Source organism: Oryx dammah, unplaced genomic scaffold (genome assembly GCF_014754425.2).
Source record: "Oryx dammah isolate SB20612 unplaced genomic scaffold, SCBI_Odam_1.1 HiC_scaffold_3, whole genome shotgun sequence".
Taxonomy (NCBI): domain Eukaryota; kingdom Metazoa; phylum Chordata; class Mammalia; order Artiodactyla; family Bovidae; genus Oryx; species Oryx dammah.
The window spans coordinates 97,848,781-97,863,771 of record NW_024070187.1 but is presented as its reverse complement, the minus strand read 5'-3'; the positions used below and the strand labels follow the sequence as shown (position 1 = coordinate 97,863,771).

The 14,991-nt window shown below is 41.0% G+C and overlaps 1 long non-coding RNA gene across 1 annotated transcript in view; it reads left to right on the top strand.

The window, feature by feature from the left end:
* Nucleotides 1-14,991, top strand: part of LOC120861528 — a 279,664-nt gene that overhangs the window by 128,274 nt on the left and 136,399 nt on the right. The window contains exon 3 of the long non-coding RNA XR_005720560.1: nucleotides 9,598-9,603. This is a non-coding gene — a long non-coding RNA (uncharacterized LOC120861528). The remainder of the gene's footprint in view (nucleotides 1-9,597; nucleotides 9,604-14,991) is intronic.

Genomic DNA, 14,991 nt, shown 5'->3' with positions numbered 1-14,991 from the left:
TGGAAAGATATAAGCATCTGAATGCAAGGTTCCAAAGAATAGCAAGAAGAGATAAGAAAGCCTTCTTCAGTGATCAATGCAAAGAAATAGAGGAAAACAACAGAATGGGAAAGACTAGAGATCTCTTTAAGAAAATTAGAGATACCAAGGGAACATTTCATGCAAAGATGGGCTCAATAAAGGACAGAAATGGTATGGACCTAACAGAAGCAGAAGATATTAAGAAGAGGTGGCAAGAATACATGGAAGAACTGTACAAAAAAGATCTTCACAACCAAAATAATCATGATGATGTGATCACTAATCTAGAGCCAGACATCTTGGAATGTGAAGTCAAGTGGGCCTTAGAAAGCATCACTATGAACAAAGCTAGTGGAGGTGATGGAATTCCAGTTGAGCCATTTCAAATCCTGAAAGATGATGCTGTGAAAGTGCTGCACTCAATATGCCAGCAAATTTGGAAAACTCAGCAGTGGCCACAGGACTGGAAAAGGTCAGTTTTCAATCCAATTCCAAAGAAAGGCAATGCCAAAGAATGCTCAAACTACCGCACAATTGCACTCATCTCACATGCTAGTAAAGTAATGCTCAAAATTCTCCAAGCCAGGCTTCAGCAATACATGAACCGTGAACTCCCTGATGTTCAAGCTGGTTTTAGAAAAGGCAGAGGAACCAGAGATCAAATTGCCAACATCCACTGGATCATGGAAAAAACAAGAGTTCCAGAAAAACATCTACTTCTGCTTTCTTGACTATGCCAAAGCCTTTGACTGTGTGGATCACAATAAACTGTGGAAAATTCTTCAAGAGATGGGAATACCAGACCACCTGACCTGCCTCTTGAGAAATCTGTATGCAGGTCAGGAAGCAACAGTTAGAACTGGACACGGAACAACAGACTGGTTCCAAATAGGAAAAGGAGTATGTCAAGGCTGTATATTGTCACCCTGCTTATTTAACTTATATGCAGAGTACATCATGAGAAACGCTGGACTGGAAGAAGCACAAGCTGGAATCAAGATTGCTGGGAGAAATATCAATAACCTTGAATATGCAGATGACACCACCCTTATGGCAGAAAGTGAAGAGGAGCTAAAAAGCCTCTTGATGAAAGTGAAAGTGGAGAGCGAAAAAGTTGCCTTAAAGCTCAACATTCAGAAAATGAAGATCATGGCATCCGGTCCCATCACTTCACAGGAAATAGATGGAGAAACAGTGGAAACAGTGTCAGACTTTATTTTTGGGGGCTCCAAAATCACTGCAGATGGTGATTGCAGCCATGAAATTAAAAGACGCTTACTCCTTGGAAGAAAAGTTATGACCAACCTAGATAGCATATTCAAAAGCAGAGACATTAGTTTGCCGACTAAGGTCCATCTAGTCAAGGCTGTGGTTTTTCCTGTGGTCATGTATGGATATGAGAGTTGGACTGTGAAGAAGGCTGAGAGCCGAAGAATTGATGCTTTTGAACTGTGGTGTTGGAGAAGACTCTTGAGAGTCCCTTGGACTGCAAGGAGATCCAACCAGTCCATTCTGAAGGAGATCAGCCCTGGGATTTCTTTGGAAGGAATGATGCTAAAGCTGAAACTCCAGTACTTTGGCCACCTCATGCGAAGAGTTGACTCATTGGAAAAGACTCTGATGCTGGGATGGATTGGGGGCAGGAGGAGAAGGGGACGACAGAGGATGAGATGGCTGGATGGCATCACGGACTCAGTGGACGCGAGTCTGAGTGAACTTCTGGAGATGGTGATGGACAGGGAGGCCTGGCGTGCTGCGATTCATGGGGTCGCAAAGAGTTGGACACGACTGAGAGGCTGAACTGACTGAAGATTAGTGTGCACCTTAAATTGAGACATAAAAAAGAAAACTGGAAAATGGTCATTGCCCCCACCAAGCTTTGATTAGGAATAATTTATATACAATAAAATTCAGTGATTTTAAGTGAATTTTGGCAGTAGTAATGGTTATGTAACAATCACTTCAATCAAGTTATAGTATATTTCGAGGACTTCCCTGATGGTCCAGTGGTTAAGACTCTGAGCTCCCAAAGCGAGGGACCCAGGTTTGATCCCTGGCCGGGCAACTAAGATTCCACAAGCCACAACTAAGCCTGTGTGCTGCAGCTACTGAGCCCTCAGGCCACAAGGAAGACCCAACACAGTCAAACTAAATAAGTAAATATAATAAAATTATTTAAAAAAACACAGAATATTTCCATCTCTCTAAGACATTACCTTATGTCTCTTTGCAGCGGACCCTCTGGCCCCCAACCCTGGCGACTACTATGCCACTTTAATTTTGTCGCCAGTCTTTTCCAGCTTCTCTTTCCTGCCCCAGTACCTTTGCACCTCCTGTTCTCTCTGTGAGAAGGACCGTCTCTCATATCATGCACTTCTCTTTCCTTGGCTCTTATCTGCGCATATTTGAGCTTAGCTGACATTTCTTTAGGGAATGGTTCATGATCTTTTCCCCCCAAAATATCCAAACTGAAAGGTGTGTCACGTTATTTTCATTTATAGCACTTGTGTCTTTCCCTCCATTTCACATAGTATATGTGCATATTTTGGAGGTATTCACTTGCTTACTATCTTTCTCTGTCACTATACTTTGTTTCATGAATACAGGGAAAACATCTAGTTTGCTCATCCTATCTTCAGTTCATTGACAATCACTTCACTCATACATCAGCTATATTCTTAGAACAAAGCTGGTGGACATAACATATTTTTTAAATGAATTAATTGAATAAATTGCTTGACATATACAAAAATTTCGTCAAGTCTTTCATGGTGCCAATGGAAATGGCATCTCGTTGTCATCCCGGGCTGTTTATTTGAGTCCCTCCTACTCTGTGCCTGGGATGCTCAAGATGCAGCTTTCAGTTCAAAACCTCTGGGATTCAGTTAACCTGAGATTTTTAGCCAGCACAATCAAAAAGGAAAATTATGCCATTAGCTAGCACACCTGAGTCATAGATTAATAAGGAGTACCACTTTATAAACTGCCAGGAGATGGGGCAGGAAGGCAAGGGAGGGGCAAAATGTGGAGAGAGTTAGGACTATGTTCTTAACTTTGGTTGCTCAAGGTATGGCTTTGACTGCTCATTTGTTATTGTTATTACTTACATTGCCTTTTTAAATTGAAGGATGGTTGCTTTACAATGTTCTGTTAGTTTCTGCTGTACATCAGAGTGAATCAGCTATATGTGTACACATATCCCCTCCCTTTTGGACTCCCACATACCTCCTCGTAGATCATCACAGAGCACTGAGCTGAGCTCCCTGTGCTATATAAGAGCTTCCCAACTAGCTGTCTATTTCACACTGGAAGGCAATGGCACCCCACTCCAGTATTCTTGCCTGGAAAATCCCATGGACGGAGGAGCCTGGTGGGCTGCAGTCCATGGGTTCGCTAAGAGTCAGACACGACTGAGCGACTTCACTTTCACTTTTCACTCTCATGCGTTGGAGAAGGAAATGGCAACCCACTCCAGTGTTCTTGCCTGGAGAGTCCCAGGGACGGGGGAGCCGGTGGGCTGCCATCTATGGGGCTGCACAGAGTCGGACACGACTTAAGCAACTCAGCAGCAGCAGCAGCCTCTTCCCTCACTGTGTCCACATGTCCTTTCTCTACATTTGCATCTCTATCACTGTCCTGCAAATAGACTCATCTGATCCCACATATATCCTTTCATATATGATATTTGTTTTTTCTTTCTAACTTATTTCACTCTGTATGACAGACTCCAGGTCCATTCACATCTCTACAAGTGACCCAATTTCATTTCATTTGATCGCTAATATCCTAATATATATATGTGCCACATCTCCTTTTTTCCATTCATCTGTCACTGGACATTTAGGTTGCTTCCACGTCCTGCCTATTGTAAATAGTGCTGCAATGAACATTGGGGTACAAGTGTCTTTTTTGGCAGGATAGTTTTTTTCAGGGTATGTGCCCAGTAGCGGGATTTATTTAGACTGGAAATCTAAGGAGGGCTGTGGGGGTGGTGGGAGAGGAGGAAACAGGGGAAGTGGTGTGGCTTAGAATTTGGGGTGTGCTGCCAGAAAACCCTTATTTAGTGATGGTGACAGTGATGACAATGTTGGTGGAGGTGGGGAAGCAGGGGTGGCCGTGGAAAGAACAGTTACACCAACATGTATGTACTTGACATGTTAGAGACCCTTCTCCATCTGGTGCATCCCTGTGTTTTATCATCTCCCTCCTCCCACCAACAGGGTGCTCTGACTTCCGTTTTCATGATCCAGGTCAGACCTTCCTAGAGGACTAAGCTGGCAGTAAAGTCGGGGTGAGAAGTGGACGCCATGGGCATCAGACCTGCCGTCTTCTCTGCCCTGGGACCAGCAGTGGAGGAAACCCTCTTTGGGTTTACAGCAGCTTGTCCTTTTGGCTGTGGTCAGAGAATTGGGATCGTCATTATAATTATTATGACCCAGGAGCTTTCACAAATCGCTAGAGCTGAGTATAAAAGTGAAGGTGATGTGGTGGGAGGAAGTGTAGCTATAAAACTGTGCCCAGAACAATAAATCAGCCCAGGGTGACCTCAACATTGTAACTCATGCCAGGACTTTGGTCCTCGAGGAGACTGGAGTCTTTTATAACAGAGAGCCGGGCCCGGGTTGCTTCTGGCTGCTTGTTCTTTGTGAGGTTGACTCAGCACTGGTGCCTGTGAGCTGTAGTTCAGACCCTTGGAACAATCATCTACCCACATTACTTCGTTTCTTTCACCTGGCTGTGGGAAGCTCCTTCCCATTTAGTAGGTTACAGCCCAGAACAACCATTTTCTCAGTGTGTTTAAAGTGTGAACCTACTCCTTTTATAGAAGATTTTATAGAAGATCCCTTTAATGGCTGGGCTTCCCTGATATCTCAGTTGGTAAAGAATCTGCCTGTAATGCAGGAGACCCCAGTTGAATTCCTAGGTGGGGAAGATCTGCTGGAGAAGGGTTAATCTACTCATTCCAGTGTTCTTGGGCTTCCCTTGTGGCTCAGCTGGTAAAGAATATGCCTGCAATGTGGGAAACATGGGTTCAGTCCCTGGGTTGGGAAGATCTCCTGGAGAAAGGAAAGGCTAACCACTCCAGTATTCTGGCCTGGAGAATTCCATGGACTGTATAGTCCATGGGGTCGCAAAGAGTCGGACATGACTGAACCCATTTCACTTTCACTTCACTTTAATGGCTAGCAGCTACCATTCCCTTGGTGACTCACCCGAGTTCAGGGCTGAAGATACCCCATGGGCTGTAGCCTGCCAGGCTCCTCTGTCCATGGGATTCTCCAGGCAAGAATACTGGAGTGGGTTTCCATTTATTTTTCAGGGGATCTTCCTAACCCAGGGATTGAACCCAGGTCTCCTCCATTGCAGGCAAATGCTTTACCATCTGAGCCACCAGGGAAGCCCATCTATGCACTGATGCCTCCCAGATGTATATATCCAGCCCAGACCCCTCCCCCGAATGCATGCTGCAGCCTCTCTGATGTCTCCACTTGGACATCAAATGGTCATTTGAAGCCAGCATCCCAAGTGGTCTGCTGTTCATTATTCCCAGTGAATGACTGCCCTCCTTTCCAACTGCTCCGAACCCTGATCTCAATTTCTTTCTCTCACACCACACCCTTGGTCTTTCAGCCAATTCCATTGGCTCTAACTTCAAAATAGATCCAGACTCTGAACACTTCTCACCACCTCCACTGCTGTGAGCTTTGTACAAGCTGCCATCATGTCTTAGCTGGTTTGTTAAGAGTTTCACAACTCAACTCCCCCTTCTACCCTTGCCCCTACAAGTCAACTTTCTTCTTTTTAAAACGGGGCTTTTTTTTTTTAATTGAAAGATAATTTCTTTATAATGCTGTGTTGGTTTCTGCTGTACAAAAATGTGAATCAGTCTTAAGTTTACATATATCTCTTTCTTTCTTAATTAATTAAATTTTTTGAGGTAGAATTGCTTTGCAATGTTGTATTAGTTTTTGCTGTACAACCAAGTGAACCAGCTATATGTATACATATATCCCCTCCCTCTTGATCCTCCTCACCCTCATCCCACCTATCTAGGTCATCACGGAGCACCAAGCTGAGCTCCCTGTGTTATACAACAGCTTCTTACTACCTATTTTACAAATTGCAGTTCATATAGTGAAGTGAAAGTCTCTCAATCATGTCCAACTGTTTGCAACCCCATGGACTATACAGTCCATGGAATTCTCCTGGCCAGAATACTGGAGTGGGTAGCCTTTCCCTTCACCAGGGGATCTTCCTAACCCAGGGATCAAACCCAAGTCTCCTGCATTGCAGACATCTTTACCAGCTGAGCCATAAGGGAAGTCCAAGAATACTGGAGTGGGTATCCTATCCCTTCTTCAGCAGACTTTCCGGACCCAGGAATCGAACCAGGGTCTCCTGAATTGCAAGCAGATTCTTTACCAACTGAGCTATCAGGGAAGCCCCTGGCAGTGTATATATGTCAATCCTAATCTCCCAATTTATCCCACCTTCCCCTTCTCCCAGTCAGTTTTCAATACATCATCCAGAACCTACCTATTAAAATACATCAGCTCATGCCACACCTCTGCTTTGAACCCTGCAATGACTTCTCATCTCAGAGTGAAAGCAACATCCTCACAAAGATGTGCATGCAAGTTCCACATGAACTTGTCTTTGTTACTTTGAGCACAGCCAGCCCTTCCCACCCTACCTTCAACCAACACCCCTCCACCTGGTTGGTTTCCTTGTTCTTCGAGCTCCTGCCTCGGGGTTTGATATTTGTGATTCCTGAAGCTTGGAGTGCCTTCCTTCCAGGTACCTCTGCAGTTTGATCCCTCACCTTCTTTGGTCTAAAATGTGGAGTTGTGGTTTTAATTGGGGGACCCAAATGATAAGGGGCTAAATGGAGATAAAAATGGTGACTTTGATCTAAGGGAGCTTGCGTGTCTAAGAAAAGAATATTCCAGGCAGATGGTACAGCAAGTGCCAAGGCTCTGAGTGAGGCTGATACTTGGTTTGTTTAAAGAAGACCAAGTTGACCACATGACCAAGGGGCGAGTGGTGAGAGATGAGGTCATATTTGGGGGCCAGATCAGGAAGCACCTCCTATAAACACATTGGCTTTCATTCTGAGCAAGATGGGTGTTGAACTTGCCAGTGACATGGTTTGACTTCCATTTTAGGAGAATCCTCTTGGCTTCTCTGTGTAGAATAAAAAACTATAGGGTCCATATTGGCAGCATGGAGACCAAACAAGATAATTGATTTAATCCATAGGAGAAATTATGGCATCTTGGATAATAGTTTTCTATTAGAAGTGATAAAAGGATTCATTTGGATTCAGCCAACAGGATTTCCTAAAGGATTAGATGTGAGATATGAAAGAACAAGGTGATGCAAGGACTGTTCTGTATTTTTTAGCGTGCCGTATTGCCCAGACTTCTTGTCCCTTCTCCAACCTGCATCTACCCTTGTGCCCCCAAGAAACCATTCCTCACACTCCAGCAGAATGATCTTTTCAAGGCACAAAACTTGTCAGTGAATTACTGTTTACTGTAGGGAAAAGATGAAACTCTCATCCATGCTCACATAATTGTGTCCCCTCCTACTGCTCTGGTTTCATCCTGTGCCTGGTCCTCCAGCTTCTTTTCTGAACCTTAACCATGCTGGCTTTCGTCCCTCATCTCATCATGATTCCTTTCACAGAAGGGACACTGCTCTTGAGTTTCTTTTGCGTGCAATGTCTTTTCCTCTCCTCTCCACTGAATTAATTCTTATTTATGCTTCATGTCTCAGCTTAATCATCATTTCCTTAAGGAAATTGTCTCTGACCCCCCTGACAAAGGTCAAAAGCTCCCTCTCAGAGAATCATGTTCTGCTTCTTGGTAGAAAAGATCACAGTTGCAGTTTTCCCATTTCATTGATTTTTGCCTCCTCTCCAGACTCTAAACTGCAAGGGGGCGGGGACTGTATCTTTTTTTCCTTTCACCATTGCATCGCTAGCACCTAGCACTCTGCCTAGGACACAATACGTTTGCTGAGTGTGAATAAAAGCATATTTTCTGTGCTGAAATTGACTCACTGCTTTCTGATGTTTCTCTAGACACTGATTCTATGCCCCTCCTGTTTCTTTATCCATAACCAGCTGTACTGCTCAAGCTTCCCACTCTAGTCTGCAGAGTGGCTCACTCCTTTATTTTTGCTGTTTTGTTGCAGTCCTCAGTTACGACCAAGTGGTGAGCATGAATGACCATGAAATACTGACCAGGAGACTTTGGCAACATAGTTGGGTGGCTTTTAAAGGACTATATAGTGGTTTACATTTTCTAAAAAAGCTTTCATAATTTAATCTTCACAGCAATCCTATGAAGCAGAAAGATAGGAATCATACTTATGGTGATAAAAAGAAAAAAATTGAATACAGACACCTTTATTGAGGAAACTGGTTGACGATTCTTTGCTTCTGAGCAAGGAAAGAAACTATTTGATGAGAAAATTAAAGCATTCCTTACTCTACTATTGTACAAGCTGCCATCATGTCTTAGCTGGTTTGTTAAGAGTTTCACAACACAACTCCCCCTTATACCCTCACCCCTACAAGTCAACTTTCTTCTTTTTAAAATGGGGCTTTTTTTATTGAAAGATAATTTCTTTACAATGCTGTGTTGGTTTCTGCTGTTCAAAAACCAACAGGATTGGTTGGTTGGCCACATGTGGCTTCTGAACAGTTAAGGTGTGGTTAAATCTAATTGAGATGTATTGTAAATATAAAAATATGTATGCACACACACCAGATTTGGAAGACAGTATTAAATGTTGATTACATTTTGAAATGGAAATATTTTAGATCTATTGGATCAAATAAAATATATTATTTATGATATATTTTAACCTATTTATAATAGATTGAATAATGTCCCCCTAAGATATCAAGTGGGTTTCCCTGGTGGCTCAGTGGTAAAGAATCCACCATCCAGTGCATGAAACACAGACACTAAAAATTACAAGTGTGGCTTGTGTTCTATTCAGTTAGCCAAAAAGTTCATTCTGGTTTTTCTTAGTGTCTTACAGAAAAACCTGAATGATCTTTTTGGCCAACCCAATATTTCTCTTGGACAGTTTTGCCTTAGACCATTTGAAGGATAATTGTAAAGATGGCAATGACCAGCTGTCTCTAAATTCTGTAGTGGACAGAATAAAAGCTAATGGGTTTTGCATGCAAAAAGAGTTTAAATATATGAAAAAGGATAAACTAGCTTTAATGGCTATCAAATATTGAAACTGGCAAACAGAGGCCCTGGCTACCAACCTCAGAAAGTCAAATTGGTAGCCATATGTCAGTCAACCTTGCTATAGAATTGTCTGGAAAGTAGGAGTGGCATCAGGGGACTTGGAACCTTGTTTCCACCTTGAATCACATGAAATTATTGAAATTATATGGTAAAGTATTTTAAGTGCTCAAATTTATATTCAACCATTCCTACTTCTGTCTGGAAATTTCATCCTTCTAATGGTGCTGAACAAGCAGATGGAGGATAATGAAGCCAAGAGTAAACTAAAGCTAATTAGAGGCATAATGTAAAGAGTGAAAAGACTAGGGTGATAAAACCTGGATCTCCTGCATTGCACGCAGATTCTTTACCATATGAGCCACCAGGGAAGCCCTAAGATAGCACTAGGGTGTGTCAAACTAATTGCAATAGTGGAACCATTGGGTGAAGATCCTGACCTCCCCGAGCCTCAATTTTATCATCTATAAAATGGATCTGCTGCTGCTAAGTTGCTTCAGTCATGTCCGACTCTGTGCAACCTCATAAACGGCAGCCCACCAGGCTCTCCCATCCCAGGGATTCTCCAGGCAAGAACACTGGAGTGGGTTGCCATTTCCTTCTCCAATTCATGAAAGTAAAAAGTGAAAGTGAAGTCACTCAGTCATGTCCGACTCTTTGAGACCCCATGGACCAGGCTCCTCTGTCCATGAGATTTTCCAGGCAAGAGTACTGGAGTGGGGTGCCATTGCCTTCTCCCTAAAATGGATCAAATAGCATCTATTTTCATATTGTTATAAGAATTGGAAACAATATATGTAAAGTACATGACAGCATAGCAGCAACATCATAAATGGGAATATTTATTTGTTATTTTTATTAAAGGCTTTTCACATTGATGTTAGTCAATGAATAGAGTTGATCATTTCAAACTGGACATTTCGAATGCCAAGATGGCATTATACTTTCTTGTGTGGTTAAAAAAAAGTTAAAGAGTATTGTAAATGTTATAAACCAGCAGTTTGTGCATTTTTAGGAGACTAGCATTGCAAATAGACATGCAAGAAGTACAAAAGCTTGAAACTAAATGTTTTATCTATGGAATTCAGATTTTTGATCAGCCTTGAGTAGTCCATGTTCTACAGGAGTGAAGGTCTTTGAATCTGTTTAGGAGGAGAATGACAGCTAATGGTTATTGAGAGCTACCATTGAGAAACTTCTCTAAGTACTCTTAATGAACAGATCGCTTACCTTGTGGCTCTGGTAGAGAATCTGGTAAAGAATCCACCTGCAGAGTAGCAATACTCATATCAGATAAAATAGACTTTAAAACAAAGGCTGTGAAAAGAGACAAAGAAGTACACTACATAATGATCAAAGGATCAATCCAAGAAGAAGATATAACAATTATAAATATATATGCACCCAACATAGGAGCACTGCAATATGTAAGACAAATGCTAACAAATATGAAAGGGGAAATTAACAATAACACAATAATAGTGGGAGATTTAGTAGCCCACTCACACCTATGGATAGATCAACTAAACAGAAAATTAACAAAGAAACACAAACTTTAAATGATACAATAGACCAGTTAGACCTAATTGATATCTGTAGGACATTTCACCCCAAAACAATGAATTTCACCTTTTTCTCAAGTGCGCATGGAACCTTCTCCAGGATAGATCACATCCTGGGCCATAAATCTAGCCTTGGTAAATTCAAAAAAATTGAAATCATTCCAAGGATCTTTTCTGACCATGATGCAGTAAGATTAGATCTCAATTACAGGAGAAAAACTATTAAAAATTCCAACATATGGAGGCTGAACAACACACTTCTGAATAACCAACAAATCACAGAAAAAAATCAAAAAAGAAATCAAAATATGCATAAAAACGAATGAAAATAAAACACAACAACCTCAAACCTGTGGGACACTGTAAAAGTAGTGCTAAGGGATTGGGGGCAGGAGAAGAAGGGGATGACAGAGGATGAGATAGCTGGATGGCATCACTGACTCGAAGGATGTGAGCCTGAGTGAACTCTGGGAGTTGGTGATGGACAGGGAGGCCTGGCATGCTGAGATTCATGGGGTCGCAAAGAATTGGACAGGACTGAGCGACTGAACTGAAGGGGTAAGTTCATAGCAATACAGGCATACCTCAAGAAGCAAGAAAAAAGTCAAATAAATAACCTAACTCTGCACCTAAAGCAACTAGAAAAGGAAGAAATGGAGAACCCCAGGGTTAGTAGAAAGAAAGAAATCTTAAAAATTAGGACAGAAATAAATGCAAAGGAAACAAAAGAGACCATAGCAAAAATCAACAAAGCCAAAAGCTGGTTCTTTGAAAGGATAGATAAAATTGAGAAACCATTAGCCAGACTCATCAAGAAACAAAGGGAGAAAAATCAAATCAATAAAATTAGAAACGAAAATGGAGAGATCACAACAGACAACACAGAAACACAAAGGATCATAAGAGACTACTATCAGCAATTATATGCCAATAAAATGGACAATATGGAAGAAATGGACAAATTCTTAGAAAAGTGCAACTTTCCAAAACTGAACCAGGAAGAAATAGAAAATCTTAACAGACCCGTCACAAGCACGGAAATTGAAACTGTAATCAGAAATCTTCCAGCAAACAAAAGCCCAGGTCCAGATGGCTTCACAGCTGAATTCTACCAAAAATTTAGAGAAGAGCTAACACCTATCCTACTCAAACTCTTCCAGAAAATTGCAGAGGAAGGTAAACTTCCAAACTCATTCTATGAGGCCACCATCACCCTAATACCAAAACCTGACAAAGATGCCACAAAAAAAGAAAACTACAGGCCAATATTACTGATGAACATAGATGCAAAAATCCTTAACAAAATTCTAGCAGTCAGAATCTAACAACACATTAAAAAGATCATACACCATGACCAAGCGGGCTTTATCCCAGGGATGCAAGGATTCTTCAATATCCGCAAGTCAATCAATGTAATACACCACATTAACAAATTGAAAAATAAAAGCCATATGATCATCTCAATAGATGCAGAGAAAGCCTTTGACAAAATTCAACATCTATTTATGATAAAAACTCTCCAGAAAGCAGGAATAGAAGGAACATACCTCAACATAATAAAAGCTATATGACAAACCCACAGCAAACATTATCCTCAATGGTGAAAAATTGAAAACATTTCCCCTAAAGTCAGGAACAAGACAAGGGTGCCCACTTTCACCACTACTATTCAACATAGTTCTGGAAGTTTTGGCCACAGCAATCAGAGCAGAAAAAGAAATAAAAGGAATCCAAAGTGGAAAAGAAGAAGTAAAACTTTCACTGTTTGCAGATGCCATGATCCTCTACATAGAAAACCCTAAAGACTCCACCAGAAAATTACTAGAGCTAATCAATGAATATAGTAAAGTTGCAGGATATAAAATCAACACACAGAAATCCCTTGCATTCCTATAAACTAATAATGAGAAAGTAGAAAAAGAAATGAAACAATTCCATTCACCATTGCAACGAAAAGAATAAAATACTTAGGAATATATCTACCTAAAGAAACTAAAGACCTATATATAGAAAACTTTAAAACACTGGTGAAAGAAATCAAAGAGGACACTAACAGATGGAGAAATATACCATGTTCATGGATCGGAAGAATCAATATAGTGAAAATAAGTATACTACCCAAAGCAAACTATAGATTCAATGCAATCCCTATCAAGCTACCAACGGTATTTTTCACAGAGCTAAACAAACAATTTCACAATTTGTATAGAAATACAAAAAACCTCGAATAGCCAAAGCAATCTTGAGAAAGAAGAATGGAACTGGAGGAATCAACCTGCCTGACTTCACGCTCTACTACAAAGCCACAGTCATCAAGACAGTATGGTACAGGCACAAAGACAGAAATATAGATCAATGGAACAAAATAGAAAGCCCAGAGATAAATCCATACACATATGGACACCTTATCTTTGACAAAGGAGGCAAGAATATACAATGGATTAAAGATAATCTCTTTAACAAGTGGTGCTTGGAAAACTGGCCAACCACTTCTAAAAGAATGAAACTAGAACACTTTCTAACACCATACACAAAAATAAACTCAAAATGGATTAAGGACCTAAATGTAAGACCAGAAACTATAAAACTCCTAGAGGAGAACATAGGCAAAACACTCTTCGACATAAATCACAGCAGGATCCTCTATGACCCACTCCCAGAATACTGGAAATAAAAGCAAAAATAAACAAATGGGACCTAATTAAAATTAAAAGCTTCTTCACAACAAAGGAAACTATAAGCAAGGTGAAAAGACAGCCTTCAGTATGGGAGAAAATAATAGCAAATGAAGCAACTGACAAACAACTAACCTCAAAAAAATGTACAAGCAACTCCTGCAGCTCAATTCCAGAAAAATAAATGACCCAAATCAAAAAATGGGCCAAAGAACTAAATAGACATTTCTCCAAAAAAAGACATACAGATGGCTAACAAACACATGAAAAGATGCTCAACATCACTCATGATCAGAGAAATGCAAATCAAAACCACAATGAGGTACCATTTCATGCCAGTCAGAATGGCTGCTGTCCAAAAGTCTACAAGCAATAAATGCTGGAGAGGGTGTGGAGAAAAGGGAACCCCCTTACACTGTTGGTGGGAATGCAAACTAGTACAGCCACTATGGAGAACAGTGTGGAGATTCCGTAAAAAACTGGAAATAGAACTGCCTTATGACTCAGCAATCCCACTGCTGGGAATACACACCAAGGAAACCAGAATTGAAAGAGACACGAGTACCCCAGTGTTCTTCGCAGCACTGTTTATAATAGCCAGGACATGGAAGCAACCTAGATGTCCATCAGCATATGAATGGATAAGAAAGCTGTGGTACCTATACACAATGGAATATTACTCAGCCATTAAAAAGAATACATTTGAATCAATTCTAATGAGGTGGATGAAACTGGAGCCTATTATACAGAGTGAAGTAAGCCAGAAAGAAAAGCACCAATACAGTATACTAACACATATATATGGAATTTAGAAAGATGGTAATGATAACCCTGTATGCAAGACAGCAAAAGAGACACAGATGTATAGAACAGTCTTTTGGACTCTGTGGGAGAGGGAGAGGGTGGGATGAGTTGGGATAATGGCATTGAAACATGTATAATATCATATAAGAAATGAATCGCCAGGCTAGGTTCGATGCATGATACAGGATCCTCGGGGTTGGTGCACTGGGATGACCCAGAGGGATGGTATGGGGAGGGAGGTGGGAGGGGGGTTCAGGATTGGGAACACGTGTACACCCGTGGTGGATTCATGTTGATGTATGGCAAAATCAATACAATATTGTAAAGTAATTAGCCTCCAATTAAAATAAATTAATTAAATTAAAAATAATAATCCACCTGCAATGCAGGAGACCTGGCTTCTATCCCTGGGTTGGAAAGATCCCCTGGAGAAGGGAAAGACTGCCCACTCCAGTATTCTGGCCTGGAGAATTCCATGGACTGTATAGTCTATGGGGTCACAAAGAGATGGACGTGACTGAGTGACTTTCACTTCACTAATTCCTCTAATTCTTATAGCAACTCTCAGTGGTAAATACCGTTATCATCACTTCTATTTAACAGATGAAGAAATTGAGATACAGTTTGATGAAGGAAGTTGCCTAATGTAAACAGTTA